Source organism: Ambystoma mexicanum, chromosome 2p (assembly GCF_040938575.1).
Source record: "Ambystoma mexicanum isolate Mex_15411 chromosome 2p, UKY_AmexF1_1, whole genome shotgun sequence".
In the NCBI taxonomy this organism is placed as follows: domain Eukaryota; kingdom Metazoa; phylum Chordata; class Amphibia; order Caudata; family Ambystomatidae; genus Ambystoma; species Ambystoma mexicanum.
Window position 1 is genome coordinate 823,691,081 of NC_090923.1, and position 6,459 is coordinate 823,697,539.

Below are 6,459 nucleotides of genomic sequence, written 5' to 3' on the forward strand. Positions count from 1 at the left end.
CCTTCTCCTGTTTGCCGTAGATGTAGAGATGATAATGCCTGCACCCTCAAAACACCCCCAGGGCCTCTCTTTCAATTTGGGAATATCTTTGCTCAGTTGTTGAGAGCCCCCAGCTGGCAAAGCCACAGGACGGTCCATACCTTTTTCGCCTGGCTGCATAAGGACAGCCCCCAAGCCAAACGGGCTGGCGTTCACCATTATCTCTGAACTTGTCTCAGGATTAAAGAACGCCATTGTGTTCTGAGCTGTTAGCGCTCCCTTGATGTCGAACACACTTTGTTCAAGGGCCGTCCACCGCAATGTGCATTCCTTTTTCATTAAACTGAGTGGTTCAGCAAGAGTGGCTAGGTTTCGTATAAACCGGCAACAATACGTGTCCATCCCCGAAAAACTACGCACCTCCGATACATTTACCAGGGCACATGCTTCCTTGATGTCCTTCACCTTCGCTGGGTCAGGGGATATGTCACTCTCTTGGAATACAATTACAAAGAACTCAATCTTCCTCTGCACGCGCGCACATTCGTCCCGGTATAGAGGGAGGCCAAGATGATGAATGCGCTGCAGTACTCTTTCCAATCTCTCCAGATGCTCCTCCTCTGACTTCGAGTAGACCATAATGTCATCGCTGATGTTAATTGCCCCTTGTAGCCCAGCCAGCACCACTCTGATGGAATTTTCGAAAACCTTTGTAGCAGAGGCGACCCCGAAGGTCAGGCACTTATATCTGTATAGCCCTTTGTGTGTGCTAAGGGTAGTAATGTAGCGAGACTCTGGATCCAGTTTGAGCTGGTGGTAACTCCCAACTTGGAAAAATAACGAGTGGCCTGTAGGTCTGCCAGGATGTCGTCCAGGGTTGGTGTAATGTGTCGCTCCCAGCGGATTGGTCTGTTCGGGGCGCATGCCCACGCAGATGCGTATAGAGTCTGGCTGTTTGGGTTTTCTTGCGATTACTATAGGAGAGACCCACAGAGTCAGACCTTCCACCACCTCAATGATGTCTAGTTTGATCAGGTTATCGAGTTCTTGTTCCACATGGTCTCAGGTGAAAGGGCACCTGCAGTGCTTCAGGGAAACCGGTTGCACCGTGTTTTCAATGTGCAGCCGCACTGAGTCTCCGACAAGTGTTCCCAATTCTGGTGAATACCTTTGCATATCTGGTGAGCAGCATCTGTATGTTCTCAAGATGCACTCCAAATGCAAACTTCACAATGTTTAATGCCTCAGCGGCAGCGCACCCTAGTAGAGTCACCTTGCTCACTTTGGTCACAAAAAAAGTGCCTCGATCAATGTGTCTTCATGGGTGACCCGGGCCATAAACGCGCCCTCCAGGAGTAGTGGTTGTTTCCCACCGAATGTAAAAATCTACACGTTCATCTTCCTTAGGGGTGGTGCGCTATCCAGCTGTCGGTAATGGTCGCCACCCTGACACTCACAGAAGCGCTGGTGCCGATCAACACGGGCATCGGGGAATCACAGATGCGAGTTACGCACCTGGGCTGACGCTGTTTCGACCTTTGTAGGACCGACATGCTCAAAATGAAGAAGACATCCTCTTTGTCTTCTTCTGGCTCCACGGGGTCGTCCTCCTCCGCCGTTGGTTGTTCGACCTGGGCTACCTTGCGCTGTGCCCTCTGAATCGCCGGTCTCAAGGACTCCGGGGCTCTTGAATGCGTTGACTGTGCTGGTGCCCTGCAGACACGCGCAAAATTGTTCTCTATAACACAGTGACCGCACACGTCCTTTCGCCAGACACTCTTTGGGGTCGGAGAGGTCATAACCGCAGTTGAGGCATTGGTGCATGTCCCCTCCTTTGTTTTCTTTCTTGCTCCACTGCTGGTGCCTGTCATTGCTTTGAAATTGCCTTCGTCCTAACGCACATGCGTCCTCTAGCTTGATTGTCTTCCTCGCCGAGCACATCATATTCGCCCGGACATCCACCAGCTCGTAAGAGTGTCCAAGCCCCAGGATGCACGTGAGCGTGATTCCGGGCTCGCACAGTATCTGGCGCTGCAGCTTGATCTCGAGCCAGCCCTGTATGAGTTTCCGTATCTCATGCTCCACGGCCAGCCAGGCACATGCCACCGACATGCGACGCAGCCTGCTGTGAAAAGCGTCAAGAGATTCAGTCTCTTTCTGCACAGCAGTCCTCATGAGGGTCCTCTCATAGTCCAGGTTTGCCATGGGTGCAAAGTACTCCAACAGGGCAGCTTTGGCCGCTGCAAACAAATCGTCCACGGGTCTTAGAGTCTCAAAAGTATTGTGTACCGTGGACCGGCCGAGTACAGCATGATGGACTTCATCGTCTCGTCATCCTCTCCGGTGGCCTTGAAGAACATATGAACCTCTTCACCCATGCAATCCATCTGGGGCCCAGCGATGACAGGGCCCCTGAAATGTCAAACTCCTGTAAAGGGGCGATTTACGCAGATGAGCATGGAAGCCTGACAGCACCCTATGGTTCCTCTTCCTCCACCATGATCACAGGAAGAAGAATGAAGAGCAGCGCATGGTGCTGGAAGGGGTGTGGGGCAGGATTGCCAAGTCTCTGATGCTGGAGGCACAGAGTGCCCAGTGAGGGATTTCCCTTCAAGAGAAAGAACGAGGAGTATAGAGTTGAGGCAGAAAAAAATATATATCTTTTTTTAAATGTCCCGGCTCAGAAACAGGGTGAAGCGCTTCTCCCCCTTCGTGCACAGGTATACCCGGCGTGTGAAACGGGCCCTAAGGCAAGGCAGTGGGCGTGTGGGAAGGGCTGCAATCTCACCAGGACTACCGGCATGAATACAAACCCTGCCGTGAACTGAAACAGTGGTGTGCTGTAATTAGAGGGTGGAGGGGTGTTCCACCACGTCACCAATTTAGTGTATTAGGGGCCTGGTCCAGGTCAGGCCCATGAGTGGCAACCGAGAGACACGGACACAGGTATAATGCTCTCCGGGTCCCCGCTCCAACTGGCGCATGCTCCGCAGGGCCTGCCTTTATTAGCGCCACATGTGACTGCTCTCACAGTCACTTAAAGGGACATTACACTAGGGAGTATTTATGTTGACATATAAACATGCGAGGCAGAAGGAGACAAAAAAATGTTGGATGGATGTGTGTGTTGGGCAACAGATTCAAAGTTACTCACCAGACTATTGCACTTCTATTCCATAGTATGCCTTCCTCTGTACTTGCAGAAACCCCCACAAGTAAGAAGGATGGGGTGTAGGAGTGCTGAACATGTGTGTTGACCACATGTTTTGCCTTTCATGGACTATTATTACTTCTCCTTGGGCCTCCCCAGGTTGTAGGCTTCATGCAGTGAAGGACTGTACAAAAGATATGTTTGGCTCTATGTGGATTGATATTAGTTCAGCTTGGCTACCTGTACCTACTGTGCATGTTCTGGGATACCAATTCTCTTTTTGGAATTAAAAAGTGATTGCCTCAAGTTTTGTACATGTGATTCTTTACATTTTTGCAGCATGCACCACTTGCCCAAGGCCAAAGTGTGCACCAAAAATCTCGAAAATAGAAGCAGAAACATTTGAGATGGTGCATTCCTCAGCCCATATAGAAAGCTTCATGCAAAAACAGTTTTTATTCAGTAATCAATTTGGGCATGAAAAAATGTATGAAACTTTGCCAAATTCAGCGTGACTGTTCGGATTTGGTTAGATCGGTTGTCTGACAAATTTGATGAACTGTCAAGTACGAGAATCAGAGTTCCAGAGAAAAGCATTTCTGCCTACTCCTACGTGGAATTCGACGTTACCTTAACTATATTGCTGCACCCGATTGAATATATATTTAAAAAGGCTGGCATTTTTTATCTCGACTTCTTTTTAAGTAGACCAAAGCGGATTTTCTACCATAAATGAATATTTCCATTAGGATGTCTAAACTGCATTTATATACAACGATATTAGATGAGAAAGGCTGTGTGAGATTTGACAGCAATCCGTGAAGCGTTATAGATTTCCGAAAAGATCTTATAATTTTACTTTTTACAGGATCATTTATTGGCCCTTTGTAATAGAAAAATCCCTCAACAGCATACAGTTGTCTCAGCAACTAAAGAAAAAGTGGCCCACAGTTGCAAATGGTAATTCATTCCTTTTGGGACAGACTCAGTAGTCCCCGGGGGGATGGAGGGGGGGGGGTGGAGTTTTTTGGTAAAATATTATGCAAATTGTGCATTTGAAAGAATATTTATTCAGTAACAATGGGAAAAACTACTAGCTGCATGGCTAAGTAACTCATTAAACTGGCCCACATTGGCCAAAAAAGTGGCCCACACTAGCTTTTTGCGCTTTGGGTTCAGACATTGCCCTATTGACCTATACGCCAGTCCGAGCCTGGTTAAAACTGATTTTTCATTGCACACTATATAATCCTAATAGTAGTACGTTTTGGTAAGGGTCTTTTTTCTGGGTCGCTGCACTATAGTTAATAAGGTGCGCAGCAAGTTCCGTAGGAAACCAAAAATTGAATTACTAATGACTTGACTTGCAGAAGAGATTTGGCTGATATTTTGCAAACAAAACACCTGTCCCATGCCCCCCAGACTGCAAATATTGAAGATTGGTTACAAAATGAAAGTTATTACGAAAAGCAAAACAAAAGCTGTTTTCGGCCTACTAGCATTCATTTTCCCCTAGAGAAAAATACCAATTTTCTGCAGAGTGCAGGGCAAACACTGCTGGGCAGAATTGGACCAAATAAGAAACAACTTGAACTCAAAGCATTGACTCGATTTCCAGGAGAGGCTGGGGTTATTCCATCCAGTAATTTTTAAAATATTTGACGGAAAAAGTCCCCCCAACCTCATCTCCCAAAATATAGCTATACCGCCCATGGTGCATTGCAGCAAAGAGGCTTTTCAGAAATGAAAACACCTCATTTTTTGTTTGCTTGATGCACGAGATAACCGTGGTTATATCAGGGTTAGCAGCAGGGGAGTTGCTAGGTCTGGAAAAGACCCGGGGCTAAGCTGATGTCTGAACTGTTGGGACTGGGGGCTAGCTAGTCTTTTGGCTGTAGCTCCTGAGATTCTATCCGGGGCTACAACCAAAAGATCAGGGGCTATAGCCCCCTTACCCACCCCCCCTAGCAACGCCCCTGGTTAGCAGAAAACGGAAAAGCACTGAAGAACCATTTGGAGGTGGGAAAAAGCATTAAAAAAGCATTAGGCTAGAGGTTGGGAAGGGGGAGAGAACACCATGTGAAACCAGAGAGTTGGGGCGGCATCTGGGGAGCAAGTTACAAAAAAAAAAGTATTACGGCTTATCAGGGGAATACTGCAGTCATTTCACGGTTACAACTGAAAATGCGCTTGGAAACAAAAATGTGTCACATGAAACAAAGGCAGAAAGGGAGTAAAGGGATGGGGGCCAGAGAGCTAGAAAATGGCTAGCAGAGGTGGGGGACTTTGGGACCTCGGGAATGGAAAGGAGGTCACAGATGACTTGCATTTATGAGTGTAATCGTCGGTATTGCCGCGTGATAGCCACGGAATAATGGCGTGAATGCAAAATTAGTTTTTAAACAAAAAGGAAGACTTGTTCAATGAAAGGTAGTGTTTTAAAAAGATACAGTGGGTACAGCGAAAGGCAGTGCTCAAAGACCCTGGCTAGTGGGCCAGAAGGAAACCCAATGAGTGCCTGATCCTCTCTAGGCTATACTTCAAGGACAGCATCGCCTCCCTCGCCCCAGCCTTGGCTGACCTCTGCAACTGCTCCTTTGCCACTGGCTCTTTCCCACAACCCCCTTAAGCACCCTCTTGTGCACCCTCTCCTAAAAAGGCCATCTGGTGACCCTTCTTGCTCTCTCCATAATACCTTTTTTGGGCAAACTCACAGAGAAGCTGGTCATCCCCCAACTGGACCTCCACAAAGATATGGCTGGCTGCCTGCCTCCCTGACCACCTGTCCAGTTACAGGGCATCCAGAGGCACAGGAACCGCTCTTCTTAACACCCGGGAAGACTTACTCTCTAATCTGGACTCAAACACTCCCTCTGTTCTGATCCTCCTCAATCTTTCTTCTGCCTTTGACACAGTCAACCACTCCATCCTCATAAAACATCTTCATGATACCCTTGGCATCACAGACAGGGCACTGGCATGGCTGACCTCCTTCCTTTCAAACAGACACTCCCAATTGCAAATGGGTCCTTTTCTCTCCTCCCCTCACTCTCTACCTGTGGCATCCCTCAGGACTCTATCCTCAGATTTGAGCCGAATCTAGTTCCGGAAACTTCTCAAGCCCTTCCTTTTCTCCTCTTCCTTCCATTTCCCCCTCCCATGCGAAGGTTTCCACCAGCCGCTGTGACTGAAACCTGACCCCCCTTTAGAGTCTACAGGGGCCAGACCACTCCCCTACCAGTCCCCCCCAGCATCCCCTACCAGCACTTACCATCGGGCTCCCTTTCCCCGACTCACCCAGTCTGGTCCTCCTTTCCACTGCACTCACC